The sequence below is a fragment of the Grammomys surdaster genome, unplaced genomic scaffold (genome assembly GCF_004785775.1).
Source record: "Grammomys surdaster isolate TR1022 unplaced genomic scaffold, NIH_TR_1.0 125901, whole genome shotgun sequence".
Taxonomy (NCBI): domain Eukaryota; kingdom Metazoa; phylum Chordata; class Mammalia; order Rodentia; family Muridae; genus Grammomys; species Grammomys surdaster.
Window position 1 is genome coordinate 2,543,018 of NW_021620725.1, and position 18,948 is coordinate 2,561,965.

General features: G+C 37.9%; 1 protein-coding gene across 2 annotated transcripts in view; it reads right to left on the reverse strand.

Moving 5' to 3' along the window:
* The window catches only part of Lsamp (limbic system associated membrane protein), a 631,942-nt gene that overhangs the window by 131,496 nt on the left and 481,498 nt on the right, over positions 1–18,948 (reverse strand). The window lies entirely within an intron of this gene.

Consider the following 18,948-nt stretch of genomic DNA (forward strand, 5'->3'; position numbering starts at 1 on the left):
CACACACACACACACACACACACACACACACACACACACACACACACGTGGTGATGTTGAAACAAACTGCATATTCTGCATAGAATAAGGTGAATGGAAAAATGAATTCCCTCATTTATTTTCATGACCTCTCTGAAGGGCATAAACTTCTATATTTATCAAGTAAGCAGATAAAAATACACACACAGCAGGGGCCAGAGGAGAATGTATATAAGGTCACGACAGAGTCAAATAATTGGTCCTTCTGCATAAGGCCACCCGTTAATCAGCTGTGTCACATTAGACCAGTATACTTCATCTGGTAAGTAGATTGTGAGACACCCCTCCTTAAACATGATGTAAAGTTTTTAATTATTTACAATATAATGAAGTCACAGAATAGCTCCTCTGGAAATATATAGAGATTGTTCTAATTAAGTAGAAACAACCTTTGGGAAACATGAAAGAGACTCCACCTTCCACATGGTATTCTGTGAAGTTCTATCCTCTCTTTAAATCTTCTGTGATTAAGTCCTGTCCTATTCTTATGACCATCAAACAACACTAGCATTTCAGGAAGGAACAGTAGCTATCAGTTTACCACATTTCTTCTGGATGTCTCATAAGATTGTTTGTTTGTTTGATTGTTACATACAGGGGCTTTTGATCACTTGGAATTTTGAACAGAGAGGGCTAACCATATAACCAGTGGTGGTGGGGGGGATATAATTAATTTCATCTACTTTACAGCTTGATCTGATCTTCTATGTTGGAGGGTTACAGTGATCCCTTCTCAGCACATTAAAATAAGAGAATAATCTCATTTTCTCAAAAGTATAAATCCAGAGCACAGGGAAAATGGCACAGTGGTTAAAAGCCGTCTGGCTCTTGCTGAGGACCTGGATTTGGTTTCCAGCATCCTCATGGTAGCTATATGACCTGTAACTCCGCTTCCAAGGGACTCAAAGGCTTCTTCTGGCTAATGTAGATCCCTACATGTATACAGTACACATGAACTTACCCAGGCACACACAACTTCATATAAAATCATAAATTTCCAAAGCATAGATCTCCTGCTGAGAATCAGAATTTAGCTTTTATAGTGTCATCTGAGTAAAAAAATAGGCAAAGCGTCTAATGAGCATGTGTTGTGGGTTAGGTACTGTGTCACACGTTTTTAATTCTATGATTTGAGCACTTTCCTTACTGGGGATATGGAAAGTCAGGAGTAGTAGTGTGGTTACAATGTAGCTATTTTTCTACTGGGGGAGGTGTTTAGTTAGCTATAATAGTGTCCCTGTAAACACACTGCTATGTTAGATCAGGTTAGAAAACAATAAGTAAAAATGAGAGAAGTGTGTGAATTTAAAAAACTCAGTCCAAATGGGACTAGCATTCAGCATCCTTTCTCAATTTCAGTTCATCTTACAGTTTATAATCCAAGTAGACCATGAGGATGTGTGAATCGTTAGGTCTGTACAGCTTTGAAGTGATGCCAAGGATTTCCTTAGTGACCTACATGCTTGCTAACTCTTGCATTTTCCACTTTGAGAGATGGGGAGGAGGGGATTAATGGAGACTTCTATCTTTGGAAGTTTCTCCACCTAACATGAGCTAGTATCATAGTGCATTGCCTTTGACACTTGTCCTGAAAGTCACCAGGGCCTCTGTAGCTGTACATATAGGATAAGAAACCATGCTTAACACTTTTAATAGTACATCATGTCAGGATTTGTGTGTACTGTCATAGTTTATAAAAACAAGACAAATTGGTAGGAATTGGATACAAAAGAAATTGTCTTAAATTGAAGTCAGTCCTAGATTCCTTAATGAATACTTTTGTTCTTGGAGGGAATGTCATAAAGGTCATTGTTGACTGCAGGTGATGAGCAGCCCAGTTGGGTGTTTATTCTAAATATATCACTGCCAGAGTCACCCTTGGCAGCACCCTGCTTCCTCCTTTCACTCGGGATTCCCCACCAGATGGGGACAGAGCTCATTACTACCCAGGAGGGAAGAATTGATGCTAACACCCACAGCAGCAGTTCAGTCAACTCTTCATTACTCTTCCTGCTGCCCAAATCCCCAGTGGCCTCTGGTGAAAACCTTGTCCATGGCACACTACAAATCCCAAGGCCCCTCACTAATGCTTCACTCTTCATGGAGGTCATGACTAAGCCGAGAAAGACTTTTTTTTTTGGCTGCCCCCAGCTGAGTGACCTGCTTTCTCAGCAGCATGATTTCTCTAATGAGATTGTTTCACAAAGAGAAGAATGAAATCAAGTGTCAGGGGGTTGGATCAAAGAAGTTCTGTTGCTCTGAGGCACAAGGTCAGACTGTAGGTAAAAATGAGTGCTTAGACCACATAGGGTCCTGTTGAGAGCCTATACCACCTTTGCCATATACCTCTTCGTAACAACCCATCTTTAAAATTGTACAAAGGATGTCTTATGCAAATAATAGGATTGATATAAAGAAAGATGGATGGAATATCTATCATATTTGTGTTTTTGTTACACTTTAATCATTATATTTGTTCCTGGATCAATCATTTCATACACAGTCCCTAACATGACCATAATATTATGGGGTAAGTTATTACAATTCCAAGTTTATTAAAGTACTGAAGCTTAGAAATGTTGAGCAATTTGTCCCAAAATAGAGTGCTAGCAAGTCATACAATGGAGACCTTCCCCCTGTTTTTGTCTCCAAAATTCTAAAGTTCAAACACAGATATATTAAGGAGTAGATGCCTACTTCAGAGGTCAGCATTTCAGGAGCTGGTAAGGCAAGCAGAATAGTCTGTGGCTTTCAGCAGTCTACAGTATAGTACTGTAGACATGGACATGGAGAAGACTGTGAAAAGTTGTTGCTCTCAAAACAGTGCCATATGGGGAATTTTTGGGTGAAATTCTGCTGGGTTAGAGTGATTATAAATAACTTATTGTGTTATTTGAAACCTGAAAACAACTTTGGAGAAAAATATGCTTATTTCTATGCTATACATAATGAAATTGTATCTCAAAATTGCTGAAAAATTATGGGAGAAAGGGAGGTATTTGGGCCCAGGGCTTCTGACTACAGTGCTAATACTCTTAACTTTTACATTAAACTAATTGAGCATCAAGGGAAAACTTGACAGACAAAATGTGATTCAAGTGAAAAAAATCTGAATACATTTTTTTCCAAGAGAAGGTTTTGGCAGGAAATGGGTGAAGGTCATTTCAAGCAGAAAAAAAAAAAAAAAAAAAGGCTCCTGGAGCCACTAAGTAGTCACTTAGGAAGAGAACAGAGAACGCTCAGTGTTAAAGCTAATGTCTAAACAATGATCCCATGAATCTTGTTCTGCATCTGCAGCATAATGTATGCATGAAAAATGAGAAAGTTAACGTAGGAGGAAAACTGTAAACATAGGATGGTGCAGACTCTACACCATCACTAGATCTAGTTTTTCTAGGCCTTAGTCTGTTCCAGAACTGTTTCATGACTTCATGTAATAGTAAGACTCATTCAAGTAAAATTATTTTCCAGGTTACCAGAAGAAAGCAGGAAAAGTAAAAGGGAGCACAGAGCTGGGGTGGGCCAATAAAGAGGGGAATGGCAGAGTAAAGATGATTTGAACGGGGGATGGGAAAATGTCTGGGAGGCTTTAATTAAAGAGGGAGGTCAAGACAGAAAGAAAAGGTGGAAGGTAAAATGACAGTAAAGATGTCTGAAAAAGGCATAAGGACTCATATTGCATATTTATCTAAAAGTACATATATCACATATGTCTATATATATATATGTATATTCATATATAGTCTAAATAAAAATTTCCCATCTTGGCAGATAGTTTTCCCCCAAAAGCCAAAGTCTATCTAACAAAACCTAAATACCACACATGAGAAGCCCCATTTTGAATTATTGGTCAGTGTAGTTCAAGAGACTCCCTCTTTTTGGTGCCTTCCAGAGGTTGAAGGTAAATCCCTATTTTTAAAGACACCATGTGTTTCAGACACACCACTCAGAGTACCCAAGCTGGATCTGAGCTGAAGACCTTTTCCCTGAGGACTAGCTGGGGTTGTACAAGAGAATGCAAGCTTCTAAGGGAGGAAAGTAATCGATAGTCTTACCCAGCTATGAAGCCTTATGAAAAGCATGGCACCATAACCCTAAGGGTACAATAGTACATACAGCACATATCTTGGGAGTAAAGAGGAGCTCGCTAATTTGACTTAAGGCTCACTCAACAAGAGAAAAATCATGCCACATACTGGATACCTAGTTAACTACCCAGAGGTAGTGAGGTCATAGATACTGGATGAGAATCCACGATTACCACTTTATTCAATTAGCATAATTCCCAATTGCGTTCTAAATATTTGTCCATATATTTGTTCTTACATGATTAAGTGTGAGATTGAGTCTCTCAGAATTGTCAAGGAATCCACATCATGAATCTTAACAATACTGATGTCTACACAAGACCTGAGAAAGGACAATACCGATATTAAATGGAAGGAGGAATTTCAAGGACCCCTAATCTCAGACAAAGAATTATAGGCAACTAAGAAATGTTATGAGTGAGAGAGATAGTTTTTTTTACAGAGAAGAGCTCCCAACTGGTTATCCAATATAGAGTGGTCAATCATAAATTCCTATATCTACAAGTAACATTATACAGACTGAGAAACTTTTATTCAGAAACACATATACAGAGACACAGATAATACAACATTTTTTTATAAGAGGGCATGAAATTGAGTTAGAGAGCAATGGGGGCACATGGGAGGGATTGGAGGGAGGAAAGGGAAGGGGGAAGTAATGTAATTTTATTTTATTTAAAAAAATAATGTTTTTTTAGTAAGTCCTGACAGTTAGCTCTCATAGTCCTGGACGATGCTATACAGGTTTCCGAGTACATGTGTGTATGTGTGTGTTTGTGTGTGTGTGTGTGTGTGTGTATGTGTGAGTTTGTGTGTATGATGTTTACATGATATGGTTGGTTATCAATCTTACCCAGCTGCAAACCCCATTAAGAACTACACCAACCTTCTAAGCAAGATTAATATCCACTTGTGTAATAGTGGCACCACTGTTATTAGGGAATTTAGCTGTACTCTGGTAACCTTGAGGCCTACTCAACACAGGGAATCCATACCTGGTATTACAAATATTGTCAAAGTACATGACACCACAGGCCCTAGATAGGGAGTGAATACTATTGTTTAAATTGACATAGGATGAAGTTGACTTTTAAATATTTATGTTTAAATAAATAGACAAATACTACTCTCTCAACCTTAATTAGAGATTTTTTTTCTTTCCAATGACCAGTGGTGAAAGCAGAGACTCATGCCTGAACAAAGCACTGAAAATAAGTAATGGTTGAGTTCTTGAGCAAGATACTTTACATCATCTCTTCAAAGTCTCAGGGAACATTTCAAAAGAGGGAGGGGAATAAAGTGAATAAAAAAATAGTATTCTAGTATGTATCTTGAGTTCTTTCAACTATCTGACTTCAAAATATCCACTTAAACAATTTAAAGCTATGCTTGCCAGATGGATGTTGTGCAAATACCTGTAATCCCAGCTCTTAAAAGGCAGGGACACAAGAAGGCTGTCCTTGGTGACATTTTATTTCTCAGACAGCAGTGACAACAACACCGATAACGATGATGGTGATGATTATGATGATGATGATGATGAACAACTATTAATGTTCAAATCATTGTACAGCATGTACAGCTGTCTTTTGAAGAGCAGGCACAAGATCAAGGCAGGAGATGACCTTTGTACCAAAAGAGAGAGGTAAATCATAGTGAACCTTTTAACATTAGCTGATAATGACTTAAGTGTTTAGCCACTTGAATGAATTCTTCAAAACTTATGAGTTGGTTAAGATACTCAAACAGTGTGGGAGGGCACATTGAGAGGTGACTAAGTTATGAGGGCCATGGCATTGTGAATGGATAAATATCACTATCGTAGGGATAGGCTCTTTATCATGAATGTGGATCTGTTGTAATAATGATTTTGATTCTGGTCTGTGTTTGTTTCACTATTATCTGTTGGCTTCTATTTAAGCAATGATGGAAGATAAAAGTCCTGTCAAAATCTTGGCCCTTGACTATGGGCCTTCCTTGCCTCCAGATCTGTTTGAAATGGACTTCTGTTGATTATAGTCATTCTGTTATATGTTATTATAGCAATATCAGATGGAGATATTGTAATTTGACAGTGAAGATATCCTTCACAGGCTCAGGTATTTAAACCCTTGGTCCCCAGCTGGTCTAATTGTTTGGGAAGCCTGTGAAACCTTTAGGAGGTAGAGTCTCTCTAGAGTAAAGTGGGTCTCTGGATGAAGGACTTCGAGCTTTCTAGTTTGACACAACTGTATCCATGCTCTGCTTCCTGAGTATGAATGCAATGTGACTGACCAATTCTTGCTCTTGCCACAAGCCTTCCTTGACTGTTTCTATGTCTTTCCTACTATCAAAGGCTGCGTACCTCTGGCACTATTACCCTAAACAAAACTCTTTCCCCATGATTTGCTTTTCTCAGGCAATTTTTTTAACATTAATTGGAAAGCTACTAAAGAAAAAGGGATGAGGGAGAGATAAAGTTGGTGACAAAGTGAGCGGTAGCAGATAAAGAACAGTGGAGTGCAGAACTTACAAGTGGGAGTGGGAGTGTTTTAAGTCTAGGATGGCATGATAATAAATGGTTCGTCTGTAGTCAAAGTCAGTTTTAGAATCTGCTAAGAAGGCAAGTCAAAACTACTGAAGGTTGCTCATAAAGCAACAACATGAGCAAAGGACAGGACCATGGGAATCAGACTCTAGGGGGGTTCAGAAGACTGCCTGGGACTCTATATCTCTTGTTCAGGTATGTAATAATCCTAATGTTCTTACACATCATGATGCACATGAAGATATGGTACAGAAAAGTATCAGCAGGCTTTTTGAATGATAAAACTCAAGGAACAAAGAAAAAAATATAATCAGAACAAGGCTGGATGAGTAGCTTTATTAAGAATAACCAGTTCGTAGAGGAAAGAAGAGCTATATCGGTCACGATGACACTGAGGTGTCTGGAAGACATCTATATAACATGTTCAGCAAGAAGGAAAAGTCAGTTTGATTTCACAGCAGCCGGCTCTGTGCTACAGTGTATAGTGAGATGACTGGACCAAGCATGAAGGGCATTGTCATTCTAGGAATAGAGAGTGGAACTACTATATACTGCAGCTGTGAGAACAAGAAGAAAATTTCTCAAAGCCACATCAGTTAGACTGAGCCACAGGGTATTGGTAATCATTTAGGGAGGAAACAGTAAGAACATTTGGGAAAGAAGTCAACATTTAGAATTAATGTGGGCCAAGGAAGCAGAGGCAATGAATGTAATTGATTGGTTCCACTGTGTTGGCATAGGAAAAAAGTGGAAAGATGGAGCAATTGATTGAAGAATTTAGCATCATTGAAGGAGGTCTTTCACTGTGGAAAACACAATTCTATCAATGTCTTTGGATATGACTTTTCAACTCAAATGGATGTTTTTATTTCCCTTAAGACATATTTCTCCCAAATGTTTTCACTGAATGTATGGCTCATACTATGCTTTAAAAGTCATATTGCACTCAATGAAGGTCATGTGCAAAACACGATACTATACTTTATTTGAGCTCTTGAAGCATGAGAAATTGGATACTGTATTGTGGAAGACAGACGCTAGATGAGCTAATGGTTTAAGCAAACAGACTATATGTGTTTGCATTAAGTTAGGAAATTTTACTTTCTTTTCTGCCCATGTTGCTTATGTATGACTCTAGTTCTGAGTGTAGACATGTGTAGGTAATAAATAGCTCTGAGTTTGTGATTAATTATCTCTGAAACATGGGACAATGTATTTGATTTCTGTGGGTCTCAGTGATATATTTTACCAAAAGGGTTCCATATTTCATAATCTATTGGTTTTATTATAGTCATAGAATGCTTTGATTCTGTTGGTGGGTTTAGATTTGTATGGAGGAAAGTTTGGGGAAGTTCTGTGTGGATGTGGTTGGTAGGATTAGAATACTAGTAAAGAGTTAAGAAAAAGTTTCAGAACTATGTACTGAACTATTTCTTTGGGGATCTGGGAATGGCATGAATGAGATCCAATACATAATGTCATCCATTTAAAACAGAGAATAATTTCTGAAAATTTTATACATGATCTGGGAAAAAATAATTTGATGAATATAATATGGATAAACAATATTTTATGTGGTTATTGGCTAAACAATATTTCATTGGATATTGGCTAAACAATATTGTTTATAGAATTGGATACAATATTGGATAAGCAATATTTTGTGAGGTATGTTATACTCCCAGACATGAGTTTTCTTTTAGTTTATTGTAGGAAGCACTAAGGTTCTTGTGCTCACAGATAAGCACTAGAAAAACCCTTCTGATTCTCCTAAACACAGGTTGTCTTTTCAAGGGAAAGATATGTTACCTGGTTTTTGCCCAGAAGACTGGGAGAGGATGTCGTTAAGATCCTGGTGACCTTTGTGTTATCTGTGTGATCCCCAGACTCTTATCATGAGCTTGTCTCTCTCAGTCAATCTATAAAACCTATCTTTATGGAATATGTCACATATAATTTACAAAGAATTTTGATATAGTAATGCCTTAAGCTTTGTTGTGCATAGGAGGTTGAGTTAATTATCATCAGAAAAAAGTCATAAAATTGTGCTTTGCTTAAAAATACCTAAATTAAACTAAGGGTCAGATTCCTAAAGTTTGCACCAGCTACTGAGTGGTTGAAACATATTACTTTCTTGTATCTTGTGGAAATGATTACTCTGCTGGCCATGGTGGTTGCAGAGACCCCCTATAGGTTACTGTATCTCAATAGTTATAACCACATTGACAGGGGATTGTCTTTTGCCTCTTGGGAGTGTGAAGAGAGGAGGAAGGGAACAGAAGTAAAGCTTGTTTGTTATAGGTCGTTTTATACCATGCTCCTTTTCAGATGGAAGAAAGAAATGGTTGACCCTGTGAATGAGGCATGACCTAGAGTGCACAGGGCTCTCTGGATGCATTATTTGTGTTCATAAAGGTGTGGGGTAATGAGTCACTTGAAACATCAGTGGAAAGAACCACAGACAATGGGAAACTGTGGCTTTGCCATTTGGTCCTCAAGGACAATGGGCAGAAGGAGAGTGGGCAGCACATATTGCATACTGGTTAAAGCAGGATGGAACTTCATTGTGTGTAGATGGCTCTGCTACTTTCTATTGAGTTTTTGTCTTTCTCTACTGTCCACAACAAATGACTATAGAAGTCCTATTTTGTAGGAGTTGGTTGCGTTGTTGCCACTTAGTTTCTGATTTCCAGAAACATTTCTGTACCTATTGAATTTTCTATAAGAAGACACTCCCAACTCAGTGAGCCAGGATGCAGGTGTATATTTAGAGGAGTAGGAAAGAAAGAGACAAAGATTTTTCACATCATGACAGTTTCAAAAAATAGCAAAATACTTTAGTGTTTCTAAAAGCTAGCAAGGTGTCATGACACGTCTTGGCTGTAAATAGCACTCTTTCAGAGCTGGGAACTTAATTTGAGGTGTCCTGCCAATCTCCCCCTCTTCCTTCCCACCACACATGCTCTAATACCTGTCCCAGGCAATCCTGTCAGCTGTGACTTTGTGCTCTGACCAAACTCTCACTACTTTCGTATTAAATTGGATTTGAACTTGGGTCTCAATTCAATTCGGTTCAATTAACATTTGTTGAACACCCACAAGGCAAGGTCTGTAACCTTCATTGTAAGTCACATCCAAAGCTTTCTTAGCAAGCAAACTGAGGTGGAAATATGAGAGAACCCAGATTTCCTCTAACACTTCTAGGGCCTTTCAGTATTTTGTACCTTAAAACACCTTAGGACTGTGCTAGAAGCTCAGGACTATTTGGTAGCTGGAGTGGCTAAGAGACTGGGACTCACTTGGTCATTTATTTGATTTGACAGAATGGGTCTTGCCAAAGATTTGATAGGTCATATTTAAACTGTGAGGTCATAACCAGTGTGGAAAAAAATTAGCTTGTTGTTACTGGCACTTCAGGGACTTAACATAAAGTGTACACTCAGAGTCTGTGGTTTGCATTTAACAGTTATCATTTGTTAATTCATTCTGAAAGGACTGGGTATTATAGGAAGAATCTGAAATCGGCCTCATAGTGGTTAACTAGTCTGGCCAGAGTAACTAATTCCTTACTTGAGTAAGAATGGTCTTCAGCCACATACTTGGCAAGTTTAATGATCGACAATAATTTGTCATTAACATGTAGTTCTTCAATGAAATGAGATCATTAGATGTATAAATTGGCTTTGTTTTGTCTATTCATATGCATTTCAAACAGTTTTATGCTTGGACACTGGCTTTAATAACATACTCATTAAAATATCATAATATTGGAAAATAATGGTATTATCCAGGTTATTGCTATTGATCATGGAGAGAAGAGCTGTCTTGACAAACTTATTGACAGAGACTAGGATATGGTGCTGGGGTGCTGGAAGATGATCTTGCTCTACTTTCTTGAGGAGTTGATGAAGACATTCCTTTTTCTATCAGTTAAAGAGGAAAAGAGAGACTTGGGTTCTAAGGGAAAGCAACACTAGTCTAAATGGTCTAAATCAAGACCATTCATTAGTCTTAGGAACCAGAGACAATATGTAACTGCAGAGGAATTCGTGCCCCACAGTGTATATTTTCAATATGTTCATTAAAAATATATTCTGAGTTCTTAGCACATTCTGAACTGAGCATAGGGCACAACTGCCACACTAAGGTAAATCATGGCAATTCAAACTCCATGAAGAGGAGTTTCAGGAAATGTCCAAGTTACATCAGAACTTCACTTTAGAACTTCAGGCTGAAGTTAATAGCTAAAATTTAGTTAACTGCACAGAGTGAATTCAATATTTTAGTTCATTTGATTTTTCCACTTTCGTACAATAATGAGCTATAACTAAATTAATGATGTCATTAAAATACTATTTGTCTTTTCAGAATTTTTTAGATCATGGAAGTTTTATTTAACTTGAAAAATGTGTGCTTCATCCACCTACCATGAATATATTTCTCCTTTCATTCATCTATCATCTAACTGCTTAGTCAATAATTACTTTTACTGTTCTGTAAATAACAAGATTTTTTTCCAAGAAAACCTACCATTTTATCTCCTAACTTATTATCAGTGGCACCTAGTATTATCTATTGAAATTTCAAGCACAAATATTAAAAGCCATCAAATTTTACATATATTATTTTTTTAAAAATGAAAAATGAAAGCATTGAATAATACAATACTTCTAAAAATAGTTTTAAAATATTGTATATAAACTTGTAATTACCTTTATTTTTGGACAATGTTGTTTTGCAAATACTGTTCCTCTGTTAAGATACATGTCCACAACATGATATTGACAGTATTGTATAGTTTACTATTCTATGGTGAAATTGTTTAGCAACCATGACATGGCTATGCTTGTTGGCAAGCAAACTTCTCACCGTGGTGCTATTATTTATGATTATTATAAACTATACTATTTAGACAACTAAAATAAATTATAAAAATATTTTCTTTATAGATGATACTCTTTGGAAATTTTCATTAAGTGAAACATAGCTAAAACCCATTATTGTATTAAATACGGACAACTGTAACAGAATAAAAGGAACTAAAGAAGGAAAATTTTGCATTTAGTTAGTTTACAAAGTTCTTTAGGTTTTCATTGTATGTAAAAGATTCTCCAGCAAAAAGAAAGAACATATGAGAATAGTTTATGGGAGAAAAGTGAACTAGAATTGTAACAAGAAAACCCAGACTCAAATTACCTTGTTTTAAGAACTAAGACAATTGAACCAGCCCAGAGACTGCAGCATTTGGGAGAATGAGTCCTGCCCCTTGACTATGCAGCACGGTGGAGCTGGCTCTGGATACCTGGGTGCAGGTAAGCTGGCCCTGGGGGTGTGAGAGCGGAGAGCTGATCCTGCCTCCTACCAATGGCAGCACTGTGGAGCCTAGCAATAGAAGTGCTAGAGAACTGGCCTTGCTGGTGCTGATAAGGGAGAGGTGGTGAGCTAACCAGTTCAGCTAAAACCCAGGCCTAGATACAGAGCTCTGAATTGGCCCACCCTAAAATCTATATCATCTCTGGACTGTTGGAGTACATGAAAGGGCCAGTCCTTCTGTTCCAAAGCTGCAGCATCTACAGGACACAGGGTAACAACAGGATAACTGGGAGGGGTCAAGGTGAGCATCTAATATAGATGGTGTCACAGAAGCCAGAGATCTCAAACCAGACCAATGACTCATTGCAATGAACATTTCAAGTGAAGATGTGTGGACAGAGGAATATACTGTGGGACACTGTGATATACTTTACCTTCCACAACGAGATGTTTTCTATGCTTTTGTTTATTTGTTTGTTTGTTTGTTTGTGAGTATTTTATTTTGTGGGTGTGGTTCAAGGGCAAAGGGATGGGGAAAGGGGAATGATGAGATGAGCAAAACTGGGGTGCATGACATGAAACTCAAATAGAAGCAATAAAAAGTTTAAAAATTTTTTTTAAAAATGTCCTATAGAAAATAACTGAAACTATGAATACTCACTTATTTACACATGATGAAAAACTGAAATGTTTGTAGAAAATAATTTCCACAATTGTTCTAACATTTAATAATTAACCGTTTATGTTTAGTGTTCTTCCTAGGAGTTCTTTTGCAATGAGTAGCTAGTTTGATAAAACGTCAAGGATCGTATCTACCATAGGAGGCACGCTGAGTGAGTACAAGCAGTGTGTCTGGTCACATGGCATGGGAATACTTTCGTATACTTGAATTATTCCTGAATAACATGAGTTTTAATTACACAAAGTTTTAAGAAATAGTTCTCTTACCTGAAACTCAAATATCAATGAAGACACATCACATTCAAAATATGCAGTTGTCAAGATATACCTTATAAAGCATAGCGATGTCATTATAAATTCATTAGTGGTGAATCTCTTTTAGATTAATTACTGAAGTAATATAAAGCTTCCAGAGTAAATGACAAGTCACTATCTAAACTGCACCAGATACGTCTGCCTCTTCCTAGGATACATTAAGTAGTTCGATTTGGCACAATGACTGATTTTTCTCTGATACTTAGGATTGAGAGATCAAGCATCCCCTTGTCATAAGCACACTTTAAGAACACAGAATTAAATCATTCATTCTATCTCATTCATTCCCATATGCCTAGTCTGTAACTTGGGACATTTGGGAAACTGAATTACAGAGGAAAGAATAGAGGTTATAAATGCCTCTTTTGTTACTGGATCCATTTTTGTAAAGGATAAGAGATCTTCCACAAATGAGGAAGGTTCTCACCAATAATGCAGATTCAACATTTGTGGACTTCTCATGAAGCTCTGACATAGGTTTCCTCATCTTGAAAAATACAGATATTTTAAAGTAAGAGAGATATAAGACATCTGAAGTAGAGAAAGAACCCTTAACAAATCCTAGAACCAAAGGCTATAAATCTTTTACTAACTCAAGGGCCTTCTCTTCATTTTGAAAACCAGTTTTTGTGTTGCACTTATTATGCAAAAAAGAAAAAAAAGAATGTCTAAGGGCTACTACTTTCTTGTTTCCTTCTAGGACATTTGTGGTTTCAGAAATTAAATATGATATATTTCATGTTTATTTTTATATGGTAAAAAATAAGAGTTCAGTATATTATTTCACATTTGAACATCCTGCAGATTAATTGCTAATTTCTCCATTATATATTCTTATTTTTCTTGTCAAAATCCTGTGAAGCATGTAAGTGGTGCTTGTTTCAGGGTTCTTTGTTATGTTTCGTTGTTATATGTGTTTTTAATATCAGTATCATGTTATTCTGATTACATTAGCTTTGTCATATAGTTTAAAGTCAGAGTGGCATTTCCAGGTTAGTTCTTTCTTTGAAACTATTTTGGTTACTCAGGTTCTGTTGAGATACCTCAAATTATATTTACTTTTTACTTGATACATAAAAGCAAAATACTACATATGTTAGGGGAACAACATGATGTTTTGATGAGTACACACACACACACACACACACACACACACACACAGTATGATATTTAAGGGAGATTAAACATAGGTATTTCCTCAGACATTTATTATTTCTTTCAGTGATAAATTTCTGTTTCTGTACATGAAAGGAAGGAAGCAATCAACAAACTGAAAGGCAATTTATGGAAAGGAAAGAAAATATTTGCAAACCATGTACATTGTAATGAATTAAATGTTCAAATTATATGATAAATTCATTCTAATTACTTGAAAGAGCTAGCAAATAACCAGATTAAAGGGTGAGCAATGGACTCATCATTTTTCTGAAGAGGACATTAAATAGCCAACAGGTGTAGGAAAGCATGATCAATATTACTAACCATCAGGGGAATGTAAATTAAGGCTACAACAGACTATTATCATTGTCTTAATGAGACTACTCCCTTTAAAATGACAGAGATGAATGTTGGGAAGTAGGTGGAGAAAAGAAATCCTTGTACATTGCTTGAGGGAGAATGAGATGGTATGGCAATTATAGAAAAATTAAGGGATGCTCAGAATAAATCAATTACACGCATAACAGCCATGTGATGCAAGGACTCCACCTTTCCGTACTTTTCCAGAGAGATTATGAAAGGATAATCATGAAAAGACAGTTTTATGTTCATTGTGCTCTTATTTGCAGTAGCCAAGATGTGGAAACAACTGAAATGCCCAACAGCAGATGCATTCACTATGAACATGAAGTATGCCACATGCACTGGACTGTTTAGCTATGACAAAGGGGGACACCTTGGTATATCAGATGACATTAATAAAACGGGAAGATGCTACACAAAACAATTCAGTTACCACAAGAAAAACTCTCTATAGTCTAATTAAACCACAGTATGGAGATTGAGTCACTCTCATAGAAGCAGACTGGAAACATGATTGTCAGGGTTCTACGGGAGAGAAAACACGAAGACAACTGACAACAATCCTTCAGCTGCTAGATGAAGAGGTCCTAAAGATCAGTGTATAGTTTGGATAGGGCTGGACATGCTAGGTAATTGAACTGTGATACCCATTGCACATTGTATGCCTATGTCAAATTACCACAAAGCACATCTTGAATATAGACAAGTGCTGCTATTTAAATATTTTTAAATATATAATTTTTGTTCCATTGCCCTTCTTTTTGTAGTAACTTGATATGCTTTCAATATATTCTACCAAAACAAACATAAGGAAACTAACAGCTGTTTGTCAACATGATACAGAAAGAAACTGTAGGTGTATGCTCTGAAAAGAAAAAAAAGTGGTAAAAAATAAAATGAAATGCTTTGCAAATAAATTTAGGGTCTCTCTAGGCTCCCTCATAAATTTTATGTATTGTCAGTGTATCTTCATTACTTTCTCCTTTATATGTTAAGCAGAGTCTCATCACCAAGGTTCAGAATTCTATCAGTACTCAAAGGCAAAGGATATCTAATGTATAAAAACTTTGTCAGGGAGCAGAGACTGAAGGAACAGCCAAGCAAGTAACTAGAGACCCATTCCATGGGCAAGCACCAATTCCTGATACTAATGTGTTTGCAGACAGGAGCATAGCACAGCTGACTTCTGAGAGGATCTACCCATCAACTGACTCAGACAAATGCAGAGACCCAAAGCCAAACAGTAGATGGAGCTTGGGGACTCTTATGAAAGAGTTGGAGGAAGGAATGAGGGCCCAGAAGGGAATAGAAACTCCATAGGAAGACCAACAGAGTCAACTAACCTGGACCCCTGGGACTCTCAGAAACTGAACCACCAACCAAAGAGCATATATAGGCTGAACCTAGTTCCCTCTTCCCACCCCAACTCACATACAATTGTAGCAGATATGCAGCTTGGTCTTCATATGGATCCTGAACAAATGGAGCAGGGACTATCCCAAAAGCTTTCGCCTGTCTGTGTGCCATATATGGTCTTCTAGCTGGGCTGCCCTGTCTGGCCTCAGTGGGAGAGGATGCACCCAACCTCACAGAGATTTGATGTGCCAGAGTTGGAGGATACCCAGGAGAGGACTCCTCCCTCTCAGAGGAGAAAGGAAGTTGTGGGGAAGGATTATGGAAGGGGTGATTGGATGGAGGGGCAACAATCAGGATGTAAAGTGAATTAAAAAAAAACTGCCATTGGGCAATGGCAAAGGATGTGGACATGGAGTCTGTGTCTTAGAGTCTATAAAGTGCCATCCTAAGGGGTCAGTTTCCTTGTCCAGGGCAGATGGGGGAAGTGAAGGGTGAGGAGGTCAGGGCAGCCACCCACAGAATAAAACAAAACACTTTGTCATCAAAGACAGATGGCAAGATTTAAGTCAGATCTTCCTCTATAAACTGATAATTGTTCCACACTATGAAACAGACAATTGTGTGATGGAGAATATGGGGACTAATAAGAAAGAACTTCTTTCCTTCTTTTTATATAAAAGAATTGAACTGCTGTTCATTCCCAAGAGCGATATCTACCTCACTTTTCCAACCTCAAGGCTTAGGAACTATGGTAGAAGAGGATGTTGAATGGTTGTAAGTGCTCAAGGTCTGGGAGGGGGGCTGGAACAGTATTCTGGGCAGGCCAGGTCTAATGCACTCATAAACTCACTGCAGCTGATTCTGTTTGTTGAAGACCTACACAAGATTAATCCAGTCAATGCTATAAACTGGAAGGGGAAGGGCTCATGAGACCACATCCCTAAACAAGGAGTTATGGACATTCAATGTGTTTTGGGGCAGGGAGAGTCAGTTTTCTTTAAAGTTACAGCTCACAGTAGATCAACACTTCAGTGGTATGGCTCTACACCCATGAATATAGAATCAGCACAAACTGGAGCCCAGGGGTTAGAAAAACAAAAACAAGAAACAAAAAATCAAGAGGACTGGAGGTTAGGAGGTTGGGAGGTCAGCGTGGATATGGGAGGATTTGGGGAATAAATTAGGGTAAATGTATCAGTATGCATTGTTTGAAACCACCAAGGAAAAAATAAAAATTTCAAAGAACCAAAATGACTTAAATGAAGACATTTGAACTGTCCTGTTTTTTTTTATTCACACTTTCGCCTTTTGTCTCATTTAATAAGCATGAGCATTGTGCTTCTGACATCTCATTTTAAGGTTACTTATTTTACTTTATAATTATCTGTATTTTGCCTGCACATATAGCTGCACCAGTGTGTACAGTACCTGTGGAAGTCAGAAGAGGGAGCCAGATTCCCTGCTATTGGAGTTAAGCAGAGTTGTGAGTTGCTCTGTGGGAGTTGGGAATTGGAGCTGGATCCTCTAGAAGACCAGCCAGTGCTCTTAACCACTGAGACATCTCTCTACCCCTGCCATCTCAAGCTTTTTCTAGTGCATGAAAAACCCTAGCAGTGCTGACTTTGTGAAAATGTCTAAAAATGCTGTTTCTGTAGGTCCAGAGTAAAGCCCATGAGTATTTCTATAGCTTTCCGGAATTTCTTCATAGGAGGGTTCCTCTGACCTTATTTTATAGATCACATTTAGGAAACTGGGTAAAGACCTTTATTAAATGTTTATGTCTATGTTAAAGGTCAAAATAATGCCAGACTTGATGGGACACACTTGTGCTTGGGCATTTGAGGTGGGAAGATGAGTTTAAGGCCAATCTGGGCCACAGAGGCTCCATCTAAATACAAACAAATAAATGAAGTTTGAATCATCCTAGCATCCACAGGTTTGACATGCTGCGCATACGTAACTATGTTATTAGTGCTTTTAAGAGATCACTTTCAGAGTTCATGGAAGGAAAAGAGAATAGACTCAGAGTGATAGACACAGTAAAAGGAAAAAGTACTTACAAACAACAGAGATAACATGAATTAAGCAGAGTGAGAGCAAGAAAAGACATTCTGCGGCAAAGTTGCAAGAAGTGAGTCCATATGAAATGAGAACTTAAAGGTGAGTGTGTATAGGGTGGGAGCTCTAAAGGAGGGAGGTCAAAAAGAACATAGGAAATGAGGTCTCACCTACAGTGAGCAGCTTAGGTCTAAAACCCTGACCCTTGTCAAGACTATTTGTAAGAGTTTGGGGAGCCCACCTAGGCTAAACATTGCCTCAGAGGTCTCTTCCCATTCTTTTCTGAACTAGTTATGTTTTCTCTTCAGAATATTTCCTTTGCCATGACTCTGCCTGGACACCCACAGTAGGGACCTCTCCTAGGAATTGGGATGTAGCAGTCCCTCCCACTTTCATAGGGAGTCAAAAATGATCCTTTCTCTCTCTTTCTCTCTCAACTATAGATTCTCTTTTTCTCTTATAGGAGAAGATGTATGCAGATTTCAAAACAGTGATCAGTTCAATTGCCTCTGTTTCCTAGAATCATTGGCAGACACCCCAGCACATGACTGACAAAGTATCTGCTTGAATTCCCTACAATCTTAACTTTCTTCATCCCCTATGCCAGGCATTTTCCTTAGCTGATAGGCACTTGTGTATCCAGAATGAACTGTTCCCACTCTAGGGGCTGTCTGATGTGAGGCTGGAACAGAGGCACAGATGGAGACTCAAATTCCCTGCCCCTTGCCTGCTCTCCTACTGCGTCTGGAGAGCCTTTGGTAAAATCTGGAGATGTAGACAGCTCTTAGAAGACACTGCTCTGCAGAGACTCACTATATCAGTCCTTGAACAAATCCTCAGGGAAACTCCCAACTGTCTTTTATGTTTCTCCTTCTCCCTAAGGGAAAATATGTTTCCTAGTAACCATCTTATTTTGGGCCAGATTACCAGAAGCAGTCCCGATGTCTTATATTCCAGGGGTTCCTAAGAAAATTGTACATAACCAAACCTACAGATCTATAGTGCAGCATTAAAACAATCATTAATACAATTTTCCCACAACACATGACA